We start from the raw sequence: 20,749 nt of genomic DNA, 5'->3' as shown, positions 1-20,749 counted from the left end.
CTGATGTTCTTCTCACCCGCACTCCCTAATTAACATTCTACTTGACAAATGTGTCAGAGTCCGCTTCCTGGAGAATCTAACCTGCAGTATCCACCTTGCGTTACTATAAGGTTTTACTTTTTCATTGGCTAGAAATTGTAATCCTGAATAGTTTTGTTGTTGTTGTTTTTTAAATTCAGCACTAGGTGGAAGTTCTCCAGTGCCTCAGACGCTTTCATTTGGAAAATATTTTACTCAGGCTTCTTTCCCCCGTTCTGTCTTCCTTTCGTATGTATTATTCCGTCCCTTTTCTGTTTCGTCTCTCCTGCCTCCTTTTATAGTTCTGACATTGCCATTTATATTAATATCAATTTATATCTGAGGAGATCAGGGAAGGGTTCTTAAAGGAGATGACACTTGAGCTAATTTAGGACAAGTAGGATTTTGTGTAGGGGGCTTTGTGTGTGTGTGTGTGTGTGTGTGTGTGATTAGCTGCAGTGGGAGATGGAATGCATTGAAGGTGTAGGGAACCATCTCTCTAAAGAACTTGAAACAGCTTGATAAAGGTGGAGAGTTATAAACAGTTCGTATGACTGACAGAAGAAACAATGTTAAGTATAGAAGGACCAGGGCATGTTTATCATTTGAGGAAGTTTGCACTTCTTTAGCAGTGGGCTACTGTCGATAAGTTTGTCTTATGTTCTCAGGATCAGCTTTATAATAAATAGATATTATTTAACGTATTTAATATTTCACAGTATAAAGTCATGAAATGATATTTAAAAGGTTTTGAATTTGCATAAAGCTAATGACTTAAGTGTCAACAGATTTTAAAAGTAGATATCACAGTTGGTTTTGATGTTTTACCTGAGAGTCTGCACAGTAACAAGAGCAGCTTACAAGCAGTTTACTATGTAGTTGGTACTGTGTTAAGTCCATTGTGTACATTGTCACGCTTAATTCTCCCAGCATCCTTCTCAGTTAGTTCCTATTAGTCCAATTTTGCAGGTAAGAAAATTGAGGCCTATGTTAATTAGCTTGCCCAGCGTCCCACAGTAATCACCACGTTTGGGATTTGAACTTAGGTTTGAACTCACTACCATGCTAGTGCTTTTAACCATTTTACAAAGCTGAATTCAGTGATGTGTATATGCCTATTTCTTTGGCTGGTGTATTTATTGCAAAAATTAGAATAATCCTTGAGGAGTATTTCAAAACTTGTTTTCTTAGTCATTTCTTAATTAAAAATCTTCAGAAATCAGAAATGGAGAATAGACAGTACTGAACATTTTACTTTGAGTGTATTTTTCTAGGGGAGGTATAAAGACGTTTCAGGCAGTTCTGTGATTCATGATATATAAATTACAGAGTATATGTATACATTGTTATAAAAGCTCTAGAAAATGCTCATAGAAGACAGATATCTTTTATACTGAACTTTTAAAAAATAAATACTGCCTGGGATTTAACACCTTCCCTACCACTTAGGCAGTGTTAGATTTTGGCAAGGCATACCCCTTGGCATGACATGGCCCCAGGGTGACCTATCTTGTACTACTGTTGTGTATCAGTTTCTTCATTAACCTTATATATGGTTTGTGTTACTTTGGTGGCAGCTTCGTTTTCAGAGCACAGACGACAGGTTTCTGGATTACTTATAACAATAGCTAACAAGAAAGGGGGAAGTACAGGTTTTGATATCACACAGGGTTGAATTTAGAGCAGAAAAGATTTAAAGAGGCAAAGAAGGAGGTTTACAATAATAAAGAGTGCACACTGGTTATTTATGCTCCAAATAACATAGCATTAACAAACAAAGTCAAAACTACAGAAAATAAGGAGAAATAAAATATTGGACAAAGCAGTAGCCAAAAATTAAGTAAAGATTTAGAAAAACCTGATTAATATGAGGTATATTTAGTTAAAATATATTTAACTTTATGCTCAATAAACAGAGCACACCTTATTTTCAAATTCTCTTGGAACATTACAAAAACTGTTTAGGCCATTTAAAAAAAAAAACTTCAGTAAATTTCCCAAAATAGAAATAGTTGAGGTGGAATAAAAGTAGAAATTAATAATTTTAGAAAAAAAACTTATAAAAACAAATCACTATCACTGGGCAATTAAAACTCTTTTAATAAATTTTTGAGTTAAAGAAGAAATTTAAAAATTGTAGAAAATGATGATAAAATATATTAGAACCTATGGGGACTCAGCTAAAACTTGAAAGTTTTTTTTTTTTTTTTTTTTTTTTTTTTTTGAGACAGTCTTGCTCTGTCGCCTAGGCTGGAGTGCAGTGGTGCAATCTTGGCTCACTGCAGCCTCTGCCTCCCGGGTTCAAGCAGTTTTCCTGCCTCACTCCCGAGTAGCTGGGATTACAGGCGCCAGCCACCATGCTGGGCTAATTTTTGTATTTTTAGTAAGGTCAGGATTTCACCAGGCTGGTCTTGAACTCCTGACCTCAAGTAATACACCTGCCTGGGCCTCCCAAAGTGCTGGGATTACAGGAGTGAGCCACTGCCCCCGGCCTTAAATATACATATAAATAAATAATTAGAATAAATGAATTACCCATATAACTCAAGGAGAGAGAAAAAGAATACCAAAATATATTATTCAAAGAGAACAGAGGAGGATTTGAATAAAGACTGGTAGTCTGAATAGTGGCCTGTCAAATATGTCCACATCCGAATCCCTAGAACCTCTATGTTAGTTACTCTGCATGGTGTGTTTGTTGCTGCTGCAACAAATTACCACAGACTTGGTGGCTATAAGAGTAGGAACTTATTCTCCTGGTTTTGGAGACCAGAAGTCTGAAATAAGGTGTGGGCAGGGTTGTCCTCGCTCCAGAGGCTCTAGGTGATAATTCTTTCCTTGCCTTTTCTTGTTTCTGGTAGCTGCTGACATTCCTGTCATTCCAATTTCTGCCTCTGTTTTCACATCACTCTTTTCTCCTCTGTGTCCAGACCCCCTCTGCCTCTCTCTAACAAGCATTTAGAGACTGCCTGCATAATCCAGGATTATCTTCTCATCTCAAAATTCTTCATTTATTCAAGTCTGTAAAGACTCTTTTTTCAAATAAGGTAGCATTTATAACTTCTAGGGATTAGGACATGGAGGTATTTTTGGGAGCCATATCAGTTTGCCACACATGGCAAAAGGGACTTTGCAGATGTGATTAAGCTAATGATTTTGAGATAGGGAGATTATCCTGGATTATCTGGGTGAGCCCAAGGTAATCACAGGGATTCTCAGAGACAGGAGAGTCAGGCTGAGTAGTAGATGTAATTACAGAAGCAAGAAGTTGGAGTGATGTGAGGAAGGGGTCATGAGCCAAGGAATGTAAATGGCCTTTAGAAACTGAAAAAGGCAAGGAAATAGATTCTCCCCTCTCCTCCCCTCTCCAGAAGGAACCAGCCCTGCTGAAACCTTGATGTTAGCCCACTGAGATTGATTTTGGACTTCTGACCTTCAGAATTGTAAGATAATACATTTCTGTTGTTTTAAGCCATTGAATTTGGAGTGACTTTTTACAATAGCAATTGGAAACTAATACCATGATCAAAGCAGAAATTAATACATATAGAATGCCCTGAGTGCTAGGATGTGTTCTAGCACATACATGAACTCATTTAGTTCTCACAATTACCTTATGAGGAAAGGAACTGTTATTGCTAAACTGAGGCACCAAAACCCTAATCCTAACCAAATCATAAGGAAACCTTAACCCTACGTTTAAGAAAGGGTAAAATTAAAGAGAGATGAGGGCTGGGGGTTGTGGTCACCCTGTGGTTGTAAGAATAGCAGCATGTGAGTTATTGTGAAGTGATGGAAGGAGGCTGCTCAGAAAGAGGAGAGAAAGTTGTTAACACCTGAGTAGAGGATGTGGCTCATTGTCCTCTGAGGTATATCCATTCTGAGTGTTCCTAAGCGGCTGGGGTCAGCTGCATGCAGTTTTCTTAATTCACTTGGTTTAGGGATGGACAAACTGTCCTGCTTGTTTTGGTCAATAAAGTTTTATTGAAAAACAGCCATGCCCATTCATTTGCTATTGTCTGTGGCTGCTCTCCTTCTACGAAGGTGGAGTTGAGCAGCTGTGACAGAGACCATGTGGTCCACAAAGCCTAAACATCTGGCCCTTTACAGAAAAAGTTTGCTGACCGTACCTAGTGCTCTTGTCAGATGAAGTCACGTGTAAGCAAATGCTGAATTCATGCTGTGTTCACATTGTTCCCTCATATATCAATCAATTGGAAACAAGTTTGCATCTTCAAAGCGAATGTTGTGGCAAAATTATCTCTACAAGGAACCTAAGACTGTAGTCCACCTCTGGAGAGCAGAGTGAAGGCAACAAAGGAGAGACACCTTCCTGGAAGCCCTTTGAACCCCCTCAATCTCTCTGTGCTTAAAGTGAGACCACCCCTTAGATAGTTTCTGTTATATGAATCAATAAATTTATTTTCATTCAAGCCAGTTCTAGTTATGTTTTCTGTCACTTAAAATAGCAATTAAAAAAACATTTTTGTTTTAGAATAATTTTAGATTTATGGAAGAGTTGCAGATATAGAACAGAGACTTCTCATTGACCTCATATCCAATTTCCCCTACTGTTAACATCTTACATTAGTGTGGTATGTTCATCACACGTAATGAACCAATATGGATATATTATTGTTAACTGAAGTCTATACTTCATTTGAAATTCTTTAGTTTCTTTGTACTTTTTTCTTCTATTCCAGGATTTCATCTGGGATGCCATTACCTTGAATCATCGTTTCTCCATGGGCTTCTTTTTGTTGTGACAGTTTCTCAGACTTTCCTTGATTTTGATGAACTTTACGATTTTGACTACTGGTCAGTTATTGTGTAGAATGTCCCCCAGTCTTGGTTTGTCTGATTTTTTTTTTTTCTCATGGTTAGACTGGAGTTACGGGTTTTCCGAAAGGTCTGCAATTCTCTTTTAAAAATTACTACTTGAGGTATAAGAAAACAAAACAAACATTCTTACCTGCAGGATTTTTTATAATTTTTATTAAAAATTATTTAAAACACTGACTTTTCGCCCTACAAAACTATTTATTCTCCTTTCGTGTCTCTTCCTGACCTCTTTAACGCCTCAGTTTATTGTCCCTGTAGTGTCTGCGTCTGATTTGTCATCTTGGCTCTCACAGAGCACTGTATCTATTTGAAGTGTTTTAAAATGGCTTATGTAGCATTATGAAAATGTTGCACTATTAAAAATGTTATCTACATCAAAATTCAAGATAAGGGAAGCTGACATTTTCAGTTTTGTCTATTTACATTACATTAAATGTTACTAACATTTAATATTATATAATATTAATAATATAGCATTCATTTACTGTAATTGAGATTGGCCACACTATTTTTAACATGTCCTGCAGTACCTTATAAGGGTACTGTGATGACATCTTGGACTCATGTATCAGTGACTTTTCTCCATTACTGTTACGCACCTGCTGCCAGTTGCAGGGAATCTCATTATATTATTACCGGCTGTCAGTTGCCTTTGGCAAGTAGTTCTGACAAATGGAAGATTAAAATATAGCTACTATAGGTGGCAAGCTACGTTCTTTGTGTCAGTTAAAATACCTCCTGAGTATTTTTCTGGTTTAACTCAGGAAGCAGTGATTTTGTCCATTTTCGGTGAAAAGTGAGTTTCATTGAACACTGCAGCCTGTTAGTGACTTGGGGACATCTCTTGATTACCCTGTATCTTAGTTTATATCATTTAAATTTCAGATAGCGGAACTATGAAGTGAATACAAATGTATGAGGCTAGACAAATGGAAATGCATAGGTCTTATACTGTATTTTATTTGAAATATAATATTATGAAAGATAAGTTTTTGTGGTTTGGAGAATAATAAAATATATATATTCTTGGGACAACAAGGCAAAGGCCAGATATACATATAATTTGAGACTCAAATTAATCATGTTTGGTAGCCCAAATAAGGTTTGTTTATTTATATGAAAATTGAGCTTTTTTTTTTTTTTTGCACCTAAATTAAAATTTTGTTGTCTTGTAAGAATTCTGGATCACAATTTTTAAAAAAACTTATTTTGGATACATAATAGTTGTACATGTTTATGGGGTACATGTGATATTTTGATACACGCATACAATGTTTAAAGATCAAATTGGATCACAAATATTTAAGTACACAACAAGTTATGAAGTTTTGCAGACCATTTCATTTATGTAGTGTAACTTGCTCTAATTGCCATCTGAAACATTTGTACTAGACTGTACTATTGGAGCAATAACATTCTGCCAACTGTGGTAGATTCATTTAAGTATTTAGGAAATATTACTGGGAAAAATATAAATTATGTTGAGGTAAATTAAGCAGTATAGTTAGTATAGTGATATTGGTACAGCTTAAATGAGAATAATTTGCTCCAGCAGACTGAAGAATTCCAGAATAAAAAAGTCAAAAGATGATTGTGACTTGCCATCTTTCAGATTGACAGAGCTGAAATAAAACTTCTGCATGTGCATATATCACAAACACCAATATTTTTGCTTGTTTCCCACAATGAGAGCCTTATTTTCATATTAGGCAACTAGTTGGAAAATACACTTGATAGTTACATTTTTATTTCTACTCATTCAAGCCTCTTATTAATCATATATGGCTAATGAACAGACCTTCCATATTTGAATTGATCATTCTGAGATACATGATTAAAAATGGGCATTTATATGATTTCAGTACTTTTATTTTCTTTTTTCATGTTTTGAGACAGGGTCTTGCTCTGTCACCCAGGCTGGAGTGCAGTGGTGTGATCATAGCTCACTGCAGCTTTGACCTTCCAGGCTCAAGCAATCCTTCCACCTCAGTCACCCAAGTAGCTGGGACTGCAGGCATGCACCAGGCATGCCTGCCTAATTTTTATATTTTTTGTGGAGACTGAGTCTCACTATGTTGCCTAGGCTGGTCTTGAACTCCTGGACTCAAGTGATCTTCCCACCTCGTCCTCCCAAAGTGCTGGGATTACAGGTGTGAGCCACCATACCTGGCCAATTTTAGTACTTTACATTTAGGAATGATATTTCTTTCACTTGAATTATTTATCATTGTAGGAAGTAAAAGCATATTTTTGGGGCTTAATTTTTATGCTTTTTTCTTTCTTATGTAAATGCCTGATCATTAAACACAATCAACTGTGGAAGTTTCCAAATGCAGATTCTAGAATCAGTCTCTGGAAATCCAGGAGGTCTGTGTGAGGGCGGGGGAACCTGTATTTTTTTTAAGTTACACAAGTGGGTGGGTGTTGCCTGGTCAAGTTTAGGAGCCAGTCATAGCATGTTTATGCATTTCTCTTCTAACCTTCTAAGGAACTCCTGACTTTCGGCTTGCATAGAAGGCACTGAAAAGTGTAGGGAATGAATAACTGTTCTGTTGTGTTAGATGCCCAGCATTTTTGATGGAAGCAATTTTATTCTACAGAAAAACTTGAAAGATCTGACTGGCTATAAAGGAATAAATATATGGTAAATATTGATATTGGTTCGAAAACATTTTTATACAATTGTTTTTGCTATAATTGAGATACATTTCTGAGAAATCTTGTGGTTGTAACCATCATATACTAAAAATTAAAGGTCTGGGAAAAATGGAGTTGCACAAATCACTCAAAATCTATACAGCATTATATCCAGGTCACCAATAAAAGCAATAGCAGTCTAGTAAAACAGTTAGTTAAAAACAGTTAGTTAAAAGACATGTCAGAGTCCTAATAAGTAAAGAAATATTACAGTAAATATAGGATTTTATCTTTAAAGGTGGTGGTCACTGATGGAAAGGGATGCATTGAAGGTTTGAGGCTGATAGACTGCCGAGATTAAGACAGAGTACACAAAAAATGAGGAGGTGCTATGCAAAAAGCCCTACCAGGACATAGGAAGTGACCAAATTGAAGTAGCAACAGAGTGGCATGAATGAGTGCCATGAACAGTGCAGCAGTCCCGTGCAGTTCGCTGCATTGGCTTGTGTCAGTGAACTTCGTGTTAAGCTGGACATACACGGCCAAAAAGTGTGGGAAAATAGTTATATATAATGTGAGTTATATTGACATCATACCCCTATTTACTAAGCTTATATGAACTAATTCACTTTATGCAAAGGAGTTATAGCAGAAAAGATCATACTTGGTTAGTGATCATTTCGGGGAATAGTTTAGTGGTTAATTGCATAATCTCTGGAGTCAGACTCAAAGCTCCACCAGTACGTCCTTGTGCAGATCGCTTAATGTCTTATTGCCTGTTTCTCTTGTATTTTTGGAAGTGTTTGAGAGCGGTATTTTTGAAAGCATTGTGGGAAAGCAGAAAGGAGAATGCTTTGGACTGGGTAATAATTTGAAAATTTCTCAGAGGAGGAGACATTTAAAATGTTTGTTCAAAGGTAAACAAAAAGGCCAATACCACTTGTAAATTGTGTGACCTTGGGCATGCTTCAGTTTTCTCAGCTGTAATACAAGGACAGTGTTGTTTCTTTTATCACATCGCTAGGTTCTTGTGGTTATCAGAATTAAAACGAAATACAGTGGGAAAATTTCCCATACAGTTGTAAGGTAGAAGAAACAAATATGAATTTCTAGAGTTTAGTTTCTTAGCTGACTTCAGAATAGACTGTTTTTAAGGTTTCTTCTCCCTTTGAAAATATTCAAATGTATGAAATCCCGGTAAATGCTAATAGTAGTTTAAAGTGTTTGTCTTCTGACAATGAATGCTTCTGTGGCTCCTCATTCTTTTCAGCAGTCGTAGCCATTGACCTAATTCTTTTTTATTGTCATAGACATCTGCATCAGCTCTTAGACAAATGTTCCTAATTTCAGAGATGGTAGCCTAACAAAATTGTGAATAACAGCATAAGAATTACCCCCAAATTGATTCACAACCAGAGTTCATGCGCTTGAGCATTCTGTCACCTTGGTGTTATTTCAAGAATATTTTGAGGAAGCATATTGGTACCCTTACTGATATCCCCCGACATTCTGGTTATGATTTATGTCTATTTCATCTGTGAATTTTTAGCGTTACATACAAAACTTTTCAGCTTTTAAGTGGTATCCTTCGTGTTCTATTATATTTGATAAAACATATTCATACACTGAATTGATTTTATGATCTTCAGTTTTATGCTTTTAAGAGTTAGAGAAGAAAAATCTTTTTTACTTTTCTTTGCCATCATGTATTACATTTTTCAGAACTTTTTAGAATTTTTTTTTTTTTTGCAAAATTTATAAACCAGAAATAGAACCAGTGTTTCAGTTTTGAGAAAAATGATGGCTTTGCCCAGTGGGTGTTTTCCGTTTGCAGTCTTCCAAGCCATTTCTGACATAAGAATTCAGCTCCTGTCAAGGCGTGTGCAGTAAAGGTACCCTTCCAGGTGCCTAGACAAATCCTTAGTGCTGTCTATTTGTATTTAGAATCCTGCTTCATTTTTTTCTTCTTTGTCCATCTTCCTCTCTTATTGCCCTTAGCTGACCAGAGACTCCGTGCCATCCAGCCCCTTTCCTCTCTTGCCTCTCTTTAACTTCTTTTGTGCTGCAGATTTCAACTAAATTAAGTTCTAATTAAAATAATTTTCACCTTAAGGTTTGAATGCTCAACCAGCTTGACACTCTCAAAGATAATTTGCTTTTAAAATTGTTTATCAAAATAAATCTCTAAATAGGTTATGAGTCATTGTTACTAATGAGATAGTGTGTGTCCTTGAACTGTTTTGGGGCAGAGAAAAAATGTTGAGAATCTCTCTTCTAAAGCCATTCTTTTGAAGAAACAGTCTTAAGAGTTTTTCCTTGGAAAACAATGCTGTTTAAATTACCATTCTTTCTTGTGGCATACTCATTTCTTGGAATGTGTTACAACTATTTTTATTATAAAGCTTTTTAATGTTAGACTATATAGTTATTGAAGGATTATAGTGAATTCAATTCTGAATACTTTCTGTTCTTTGGAAAGTTTAGAACTCTAAAGTTTCTATTTTAGATGGAAAATTTCCACTCTTTTTTGCCACTTGTTATTTTCTTTGCAGTATGTCAGATTGCTTTGAAAATAGTAAACTGCAATACTAGTTTAAGGTGGTATTTTTATTATGCTGGTATGTATTTTGTATTTTATGTTCCACTGCATTCCAGCCTGGGCAACAAGAGCAAGACTCCATCTCAAAAAAAAAAAAAAAAAGAAAAGAAAATGACAGAATGGATGGTCATCACTGTCCGGTTGTTTGAAGGTACCCAAAGAAGCAGTACATTTGTTTACTTAAGAACTCCTCCTTAATTTGTGGATATATTTGATACTTTCAGAATCTGTTACTGTCTTAACTATTCTTTGATCTGAAGGTTCTGGTACACTGGCCAAATAGTATGTTTTCTTGTTGGGTAGTCGGTGGGAGGAGATCTAGTTCTCCTTGACAAAACTACGTTACTTGGAACTAACATGCTGGACGCCCAGCCTCAGCAAGGTTTATTAATGTCTGTTTCTCTGCATTACTATCATCTCATGAATCTGTTTTCTCAGGTGTGCAGCCTGTTACAGTTAAATCTTTTTTTGATCTCTAGAGTTGGAGAATGAAGTTTAATAGAGTAGAATGGGATGTTCCTGCATTTTATGAAACTGATGAATTCATTCTAAGATAAGTTGTTTCCTCTTTCCTGACCAAATAGGAGTGCTTGTAATGTTTCTGTCCTCTACTTTAGGGATATTTCGAAGTTCACATAGCTTTTATATTATTATTTTAAAACGGTAGGAATGAATCAGAGTGGCAAACATACTAGGTGGAATCTTAGTAATAGTTATAGGTTGTTCACTTGTGTGCAGCTAATGCCCTTCTTCTTAGTGGATTGTGTGGGAGGACATAGAAATATCGTAGACGGCGGGAGAGGACAAAAGAGCCCATTTTGGTTACAAGAGAAACATTCGAAACCTCTAAATGTGCCATGCCTTGGATAGCTGCCCCATTTATACATTCTTAAGATGTTGCAAGAACAGATTATTTCTGGCCCATTGGTTGTTTTTTTCTTTGTACTTTCTATTATTTTATCATTTTTGTTGTTCCTTTGATTAATATTTATTTTAGAAGGCTTGTAGAAATGGCAGAAAACATCAGGGTAACCCATTCAGTAAAGCTAGAGTGAAGAGGCAACCTATAGAATGGGGGAAAATTTTTGCAATGCATCCATCTGACAAAGGGCTAACATCTAGAATCTATAAACAAATTTACAAGAAAAAAAAACAAACCCATAAAAAAGTGGCCAAAGGATATGAACAGACACTTCTCAAAAGAAGACATTTATGCAGCCAACAAACATGAAAAAAAGCTCATCATCACTGGTCATTAGAGAAATGCAAATCAAAACCACAGTGAGATACCATCTCATGCTAGTTAGAATGGCGATCATTAAAAAGTCAGGAAACAACAGATGCTGGAGAGGATGTGGAGAAATAGGAACACTTTTACACTGTTGGTGGGTGTGTAATTTAGTTCAACCATTGTGGAAGACGGTGTGACGATTCCTCAAGGATCTAGAACCAGAAATACCATCTGACCCAGTGATCCCATTATTGGGTATATACCCAGAGGATTATAAATCACATGCACACACGTATGTTTATTGCAACACTGTTCACAATAGCAAAGACTTGGAACCATCCCAAATGCTCATCAATGATAGACTGGATTAAGAAAATGTGGCACATATACACCATGGAATACTATGCAGCCATAAAAAAGGATGAGTTCATGTCCTTTGCAGGGACATGGATGATGCTGGAAACCATCATTCTCAGCAAACTAGCACAGGAACAGAAAACCAAACACTGCATGTTCTCACTCATAAGTGGGAGTTGTACAGTGAGAATACATGGACACAGGGAGGGGAACATCACACACCAGGGCCTGTTGGGATGAGGGGCTATGGGAGGAATAGCATTAGGAGAAATACCTATTGTAGATGACAGGTTGATGGGTGCAGCAAACCACCATGGCACGTGTATACCTATGTTACAAACCTACACGTTCTGCACATGTACCCCAGAACTTAAAGTATATTCATAAAAAAAAAAGAATGAATGACTTACAGGAAATACAAGAGCTAGAGGAACCCATAGAACAACACTACTGGGACATAATCAGCAAGATAAAGACTGTCAGAGAATATACTGAACCTGGTTTCTTCAACCATATATGATAATAAAAAATGGAGGAAGGGGAAACTTTAAAGAGACTTAAGAGACTTATTTACCAAAATATTATGTGTGGACTTTCTGATTCAAATGAATGAGCTATTTAAAAAAAGAAAAAAAACAATGGCTGGGCGTGGCAGCCTTTGTCTGTAATCCTAGCAGATTAGGAGACCCAGGCAAGGAGGATCCCTTGAGACCAGGAGTTTGAGACCAGCCTGGTCAACATAGCAAGACTTTATGTCTACAAAATATTTAAAAATTAGCCAGGCATGGTGGCACAGGCCTGTAGTCCTAGCTACTCGGTAGGCTGAGGCAGAAGGATCCGTTAAGCCCACGAGGTTGATGCTGCAGTGAGTTACGACCATATTGCTGCACTCCAGCCTGGATGACAGAGTGAGACCATGTTTCAGTAAATAAATTAATTAAAAAGAAGGTTCAAGGCAGTTGGAAAAGTTTACCTTGAGTGGATATTTGTGGTAATTGAGTGATTAGTGGATTCCTAAGGTAAGATAATATTTTTATTTAAAAATACTATATTTTAGAGATACATGCTGAATTATTTACGGATGAAATGATATGATATCTAGGATTTGCTTACATATAATCCAGTCAGATGGGGGTGGGGAGTAGAGATGAGATTTGCCATTGTTAATTGTTAAAGCTGAGTAATAGATACCTGTTGGTTCCTTATTCTATTATCTATACTTTTGTGTATGGTTGAAATTTTCCATAATAAAAAAGTTAAAATATTTAAATTAAATGATATTTGAGTACATACTAAGTGTTTAGGAGTGTGGTAATTGCTTTGAAGGATAGCATCATAGTATCTAGCATATATATTGAAAAACTAAAGTAGTAAGTTAAATAAATGAGAATTTTGTTTGCTTTTCCAGAAGAGTTAAACATTTTAGTAGATCCAAACCTAGATTCACCAAGTACTTTTCTTTTATTGTTATATTATACCTTCCATTTTTTGAACATCTATATAGGACTTTATCCTGTTTCATCTGATTACTTCAACAATATTACTGGGTATGATTATTCTGCTCAGAAGAGGAAATTGATCTTCAGAGATTTTCGGTAAATTGTGCAAGTTCACATAGGTAATAAGTGACACAGAAGGAATTTGAATTGTCTGAGCCCAGATTTCTTAAATTTAAAAATCCAGCATTATTTCTAAATGGAAACCATGGATACTCAAGGATAATACTGTTGTTTCCAATTGCTTTGTATCTTGTAACTTGAATAGTACCTGTAATAGTGAAACAGTAACTTAATGAATTGCATATCAGTAAGCAAAGTTAGAACAGTGATGTAACTTGAAAATTCTCAGTTGACACCTAAAAACAGCCTTATTATTTTTCAAGTAATGTTTGAGACATCAGAAAATGTACTTTGTATTCATTGTTCATTTTGAAAATATAACATAAAAAGCCCCAGAGATGATAATATTGATGTCTGGTTCTAGCAAAATCAGAAGAAGTAGACAGATATTAAATTCCTAATTTATGCATCATTCAAATTTAAACATAAATCTGTGTATCTTTTAAAGAGCTACATATATTAAACTTCTTTTTACTTCCCTATTATATTTTATTCTTCAAATGATTCACTTTATTTATTTTTGCAGTGGATAAAACTTATCAGAACAAATTTCAGTAACAAAGGATAATGGGAAAAATGCTTCTGTGTTTCCAGAAATAAATGAGCAGGCAGGAACTTAATTCTCCTTACTAGGAAAATTGAAGAATTACTGATACCAGAATAGTAGTACACTTACTTTAAATCAGAGTAAGATACCTCAAATTAATGTTTAAAAGTATAGCATTTAGCTTCTGTTACTTGAGGATAGGATGTTTGTGATTTGAGAAAAATGCTTGTAATTTTGTAAGTAGTTGAATGGTCTCTAGTACTTTAAGTAACTAGTCATTGTTGATTCTCATTTTTACTCTTACAACTCTCTCTGAGAAATAGCAGAGGAGCAGTCAGAATAAGATAAGTAGCAAGTTGCTAAAATTACTTCAGTCTCAAACCCACTTCAAAGCAGAGTGAACTATACAGGTAAGGATACCAGTAAGTAAACGGTAGATTGAAAACATTGGATTTATTTATATTTCTTCAACTAGTTTCGTGGGAGAAACTCTACTGAATTTGTGCAATACCTTGAGCTTTTCAAGCATGAAAACTTAGTACAACCTTTTTTTTTCTTTTCTTTTTGCATAGCCTTACCCCTATTGATTTCATCCTAGTCTCTTCTTGACCTTTCCCCAGACTTTTCACTGAGGGGAAGTCTACTTAGGCCATTTGCTTTCTCCCCTGATTATTCATTGAATTTATATTTAGAGTTTTTATTTGCAGTATCATTAACATTAAGAAGTCCAGTTACAGTGGTTAGCAGGAGTATGGTTATATATAGTTTTTATATGTGAACAGTTTATATGTATGATAAGACCACAATTTTCTAAGGTCCTAAAATATGTAATATAGCTGATGCCTTCTATGTCTCATGGACTATAGCATATTCAATCAAAATTTTAACTCAGGAAATATTATTTCCTTTAATTCAACATTATATATTTTATTTTTATAAATTATATGTAATTATATATTTTGTATATTATAAATATACATATATACATGTATATATGTACTTTTATATGTGTAATTTATATATGTATAAAATTATACATAATTATATATGCAATTTTATATATATGCAATTTTTTTTTAGATGGGGGTCTCACTCTGTCGACCGGGCTGGTGTGCAGTGGCACAATCACAGCTCACCACAGCCTAGAACTCCTGGGCTCAAACAAGCCTCTCACCTCAGCCTCCTGAGTAGCTGAGATTACAGGTGTGCACCACCATGCTCAGCTAATTTTTCTTCTTCTTCTTTTTTTTTTTTGTAGAGACAGGGCTTTGTTCAACCTGGTCTTAAACTCCTGGCCTTAAGGGATTCTCCCGCCTCAGCCTCTCAAAGTGCTGGGATTGCAGGGTAAACCACCACACCTGGCTCAACATTATGTTTAAGAATTCTCAACCTTCATTAGCTTTACAAGATCTTTTACTAAATCAGTCCCTAATTTTCAACACTATACTTTTACCTTAATTAACTGTAGCCTATTTTCTTCTTTCAGTCCTATAGATTCCTTTTCAGAGAGAGATACTTGTTTAATATCCAGTGTTCATTTAAAAAGATGACTGATTCTGATAAGTTTTATTCATGTATTACTTTACTGGTGTTTTTGTTTTTTGTTTTTGTTTATTACTTGTACATGTTGAATAAGTTGCTAGAAAAATTATCACTTGCCTCAGATTTTATTTAACCAATATATGCAATAGTTTTGATTTACTTTATCTGTAGATTGAAGGCAAAAACGGGTCGTCACTTAGACTGATAAGATGGTTGCTTAGCCAGTGAGAGGGATTTCCTAAGATCACTAGATTCGGATATATCTGATAAAGCGTTTTTGTTATTTGTTGAGTCTGCCAGTGGAATTCTGAAGTTGATACAACTTGCTTGTTCCATGTGCCCATAGCTAGGTAGGTGTATGAATTGTTCTCTCTAGCCTCTGATTACTTGAATTTCATCCTTGCGCAGGGGCCATGCTAATCTCTGTATTGTTCCAATTTTAGTATATGTGCTGCTGAAGCAAGCACTGCTTTGATTTCATTCAGTGGAATCTGCTACGCTGGTAGTGTGTTTTTCTTTTTTTTTTTTTTAATTTCCCCCCCCTTGCACAAGAGCACCTTGAGCTCTTTAGTGTTAGAACAAAGTATTTCTGAGTTGGCTTTTGTGACCTTTTTGAGAAAGGAAGCAATGAGACAAAGTGATGTGGCATATGAATTCAACAGTAAATATTGGGTTGGTGCAATCCTTGTACTTGTAGATATTGTGGTTATTGTATCTTTTTATTAATGTGGTTTAAATACCATTGATTTTGGTTCTTCATAGGTTAGGATGGGAAACATTTAGAAGGGAAATTGACTTAATTCCTGATATATAAATTTATTTCATGATTGTGAGATCTTGATATGAAAAGAATCTGTTTAAGTTTTCTTTATATCACATACATGATTTTACTTCTTGTCTTTGGTTTTTTTCATATTCTCCCTATTTTTGATTTATCTTGGTCAGTATAAGAATATTGCCTTCTTTATGCACACTGCCTTCATTTATTTTTGAACTTATATTTCCTATTCCTGGGACCTAGATTTTTCAGTCGTTCAATCCTATGTATTTATTTAATAAACATTTTCATTGACTTTTGTGGTATACAGGGTAGAAAAACAGCATCCACCTACTCAAGAGAAGAAACTGTAGAGTGGATCTTTTAACTCATGCTGTTAACTTCTTAAAACTAAAAAGTTAAACAGTGAATAATAGAGAGAGAGAGACACACACACACAGACAGACAGACAGAGACAGGCTCTTGCTCTGTTGCCCAGGCTGGAGTGCAGTGGCGTGATTGTAGCTCACTGTAGCCTTGAACTCCTGTGCTCAAGCGATCCTCCCACTTCAGCTTCCTGAGTAGCTGGGTCTACAGATGTGCATCACAATGCTTGGCTAATTTTTAATTTTTTTTTATAGAGATGGAGTCTCACTCTGTTGCCCTGGTTGGTTTTCAACTCCTGGCCTCAAGGGATCTTCCTGCCTTGGCCTCCCAAAATACTGGAATTACAGGTGTGAGCCACTGCACCTGGCTGTGTTTTTGTTTTTTTTGTTTTCATTTAACCACTACATGTAAATGTTGTATTTTAGTGGCTGTTTACTTTTCCTAGAAAAATCATCACTGGCCTTAGATTTTATTTAACAATTATATACAGTAGTTTTGATGTATCTGTAGATATAAATAGTAGAATCATACTCTGTAGGGTTTTCTGATTTTTTTTTTGGTTACTGATATCAGGCTCTAGAACAGTGGTTAAAAATTGTCTGGGGGGGGTCTAGTTAGGTATACTGTTAGAGTATTTTTCTACAATATTTACATGAGGTGATGATTATAGAATGTATAATAATGAAAGGTTAGTGATCCAGTGAAAGCACAGGCTGAGATTATATATTTGTTGGAAGCAATTTTCTACATTAATAAACATTACATACTTTTCAAACTTGAATACCAGAAAGTATACTTATAATCTTTGCTTATTGCAGTGAAAGATACAGGACTCAAAAACAGAAGACCATGTCTGTTGAATTTTGAGAGTTCTTATTCATACAGTTATGAAATTTCCACTTATTATCACTTATTAAGAACACTGGAAATGACATGTAGAATTGTCTTATGATCTGATTTTATATGTTCTTACCTTGTAATACTTGTATTAATGTGGTGAAGGAGGAATGTGAGTTTCTGTTGTAATTATTAATTTGCCATACTTCACATTCATGGAAGGAATTCAGATAATTAGAAAATAACTTACTGGCTTAATAGGGACTTGTTTCTTATTTTTTAGATTAGTACTCTCTTTTAAATAATAATAAAAATTACAGAGTGATTATATTTTTTAAAAGCCAGAGATTTACAGATTAAGATTTTTTTTCAATTTTTCTATAATCACAGTAATGAAAACATTTTATGGTTCAGGGATGATAATGATGACAATGGCTATAATTTATTGAGGACTTTGTACTGTGTACTACTATAGTTTCATTATATGCGTTGTTTCTGTTTTATACATTAACATCATAAGGGTATTATTTTCTCTATTTTAGAGATTACCAAACTGAGACTCAATTTAAGTTGCTTGTTGTATTAGTCCGTTTTCATGCTGCTGATAAAGACATACCTGAGACTGGGTAATTTATAAAGAAAAAGAGGTTTAATGGACTCACAGTTCCATGTGGCTGGGGAGGCCTCACAATCTTGGTGGAAGATGAAAGGTATGTCTTACGTGGCAGGAGACAAGAGAAAGAAGGAGAACCAAGTGAAAGTGGTTTCCCCTTGTAAAACCATCAGATCTTTTGAGACTTATTTACTACCATGAGAAAAGTATGGGGGAAACCACCCCCATGATTCAGTTATCACCCACCGGGTCCCTCCCACAACACGTGGGAACTGTGAGAGTTACAATACAAGATGAGATTTGGGTGAGGACACAGCCAAACCATATCATTCTGCCCCTGGCCCCCCCACATCTCGTTCCTTACATTTCAAACCAGTCATGCCTTCCCAGCGTCCCCCAATGTCTTAACTCATTTCATCATTAACTCAGAAGTCCAGAGTCCAAAGTCTCATTTGAGATGAGGCAAGTCCCTTCTGCCTATGAGCCTGTAAAATCAAAAGAAAGTTAGTTACCTCCTAGATACAATGGGGGTACAGGCATTGGGTAAATATAGCTATTCCAAATGGGAGAAATTGGCCAAAACAAAGGGGCTACAGTGCCCATGTAAGTCCAAAATCCAGTGGGGCAGTCAAATCTTAAAGCTCCAAAATGATCTCCTTTGACGCTGTGTCTCACACCCTGGTCACACTGACGCAAGAGGTTGGTTCCCATGGTCTTGGGCAGCTCTGCCCCTGTAGCTTTGCAGGGTACAGCCTCCCTCCTGGCTGCTTTCACAGGCTGGCATTGAGTGTCTGCAGCTTTCCCAGGCTCACAGTGCAAGCAGTTGGTGGATCTGCCATTCTGGGGTCTGGAGGACGGTGGTCCTCTTCTCACAGCTCCACTAGGCAGTGCCCCAGTGGGGGCTCTGTGTGGGGGCTTCAACCCCACATTTCCCTTCTGAACTGCCCTGGCAGAGGTTCTTTAGGAGGGCCCCACCCCTGCAGCAAATTTCTGCCTGGACATCTAGGTGTTTTCATACATCCTCTGAAATCTAGGTAGAGGTTCCCAAACGTCAGTTCTTAACTTTTGTGCACCTGCAGGCTCAACACCATGTGGAAGCTGGCAAGGCCTGGGGGCTTGCACCCTCTGAAGCCATGGCCCAAGCTGTATCTTGGCCCCTTTTAGCCACAGCTGGAGCAGCTGGGATGCAGGGCACCAAGTCCCTAGGCTGCACACAGCAGGGGGGCCCTGGGCCTGGCCCATGAAACCATTTTTCCTCCTAGGCCTCTGGGCCTGTGATGGGAAGGACTGCCACAAAGATCTCTGACATGTCCTGGAGACATTTTCCCCATTGTCTTGGTGATTAACATTAGACTCCTTGTTACTTATACAGATTTCTGCAGCTGGCTTGACTTTCTCCTCGGAAAATGGATTTTTCTTTTCTATTGCATGGTCAGGCTGCAAATTTTCTGAACTTTTATTCTCTGTTTCCCTTATAAAACTGAATGCTTTTAACAGCAACCCAGTCACATCTTGAATGCTTTGCTACTTAGAAATTTCTTCTGCCAGATACCCTAAATCATCTCCCTCGAGTTCAAAGTTCCACAAATCTCTAGGGCAGGGGCAAAATGCCACCAGTCTCTTTGCTAAAACATAGCAAGGGTCACCTTTACTCTAGTTCCCAACAAGTTCCTCATCTCCATCTGAGACCACCTCAGCCTGGATTTCATTGTCCATGTCATTATCAGCATTTTGGTCAAAGCCATTGAACAAGTCTCTAGGAAGTTCCAAACTTTCCCACATTTTTCTTTCTTCTTCTGAGTCCTCCAGATTGTTTCAGCCTCTGCCTGTTAACCAGTTCCAAAGTTGCTTCCACATTTTCGGGTATCTTTACAGCAGTGCCCCACACTACTGGTACCAATTTACTGTATTAGTCTGTTTTCACACTGCTGATAAAGACATTCATGAAACTGGGTAATCTATAAAGGAAAGAGGTTTAATTGACTCACAGTTCCACGTGCATGGGGAGGCCTCACAATCAAGGCAGAAGATGAAGGAAGACCAAAGGGACATCTTACACGGCAGCCAGCAAAGAGAGAATAAGAGCCAAGCGACAGGGGTGCCCCTTTTAAAACCACCAGATCTCGTGAGACGTATTCACTAGCATGAGAACAGTTTAAGAGAAACCACCCCCATGATTCAGTTGTCTCCTACCGGGTCCTTCCCACCACACATGGGAATTATGGGAGCTACAATTCAAGATGAAATTTGGGTGGGGACACGGCCAAACCTTATCACTTGTCTAAGACCACACTATTTGTAAATGACATGGTTGATATTTGAGTCTAAGCTTGTTTGACTTCAAAATACAGTACCTCCATTTCTATTTTTTCTGGTTTTATAAGAATAGCTTTTTGAAAGTGATTTTTATTCATATATCCTTGCAATGGCGATGATGTATTTTTAAGCTAGCCATTTTAACTTTTTTATAGAAATATCATTTAGCTTTTATGAACAGTTGAAAGTTAGGTCTCCCTTTGAATATATGTGTTTAATGAAGCAAAATCTGCTCTAACATGAAATTGGCAATTTTCTATTCAAGTAGACCTTTTCTGTTATGTTTAAAGTTACCTGTAGAGAACCATATTAAATTAATTGGATTCTTTGTTTTTGATATTTTAATGAAATAAAGTTGCCATAGTATGCATAAGAATTGTTTCCCCTTTAAATACCATTGTGAATTAAGGCTAATGTCAATGTATATATAATGATCCAGAATACATC

The 20,749-nt window shown here is 36.5% G+C and overlaps 1 protein-coding gene and 1 non-coding gene across 5 annotated transcripts in view; one reads left to right on the top strand and one right to left on the bottom strand.

Moving 5' to 3' along the window:
* Positions 1-20,749, top strand: part of ARHGAP32 (Rho GTPase activating protein 32) — a 317,966-nt gene that overhangs the window by 59,267 nt on the left and 237,950 nt on the right. The gene's annotated exons all lie outside the window — the stretch shown is intronic.
* LOC129009085 (U6 spliceosomal RNA) lies at positions 15,755-15,859 on the bottom strand. The gene has a single exon (XR_008492630.1). It is a non-coding gene; the product is annotated as a U6 spliceosomal RNA (small nuclear RNA).

This window comes from Pongo pygmaeus, chromosome 9 (genome assembly GCF_028885625.2).
Source record: "Pongo pygmaeus isolate AG05252 chromosome 9, NHGRI_mPonPyg2-v2.0_pri, whole genome shotgun sequence".
In the NCBI taxonomy this organism is placed as follows: domain Eukaryota; kingdom Metazoa; phylum Chordata; class Mammalia; order Primates; family Hominidae; genus Pongo; species Pongo pygmaeus.
Note: the sequence above shows the minus strand (reverse complement) of the source record. Positions and strands in the feature narration are given on the sequence as shown.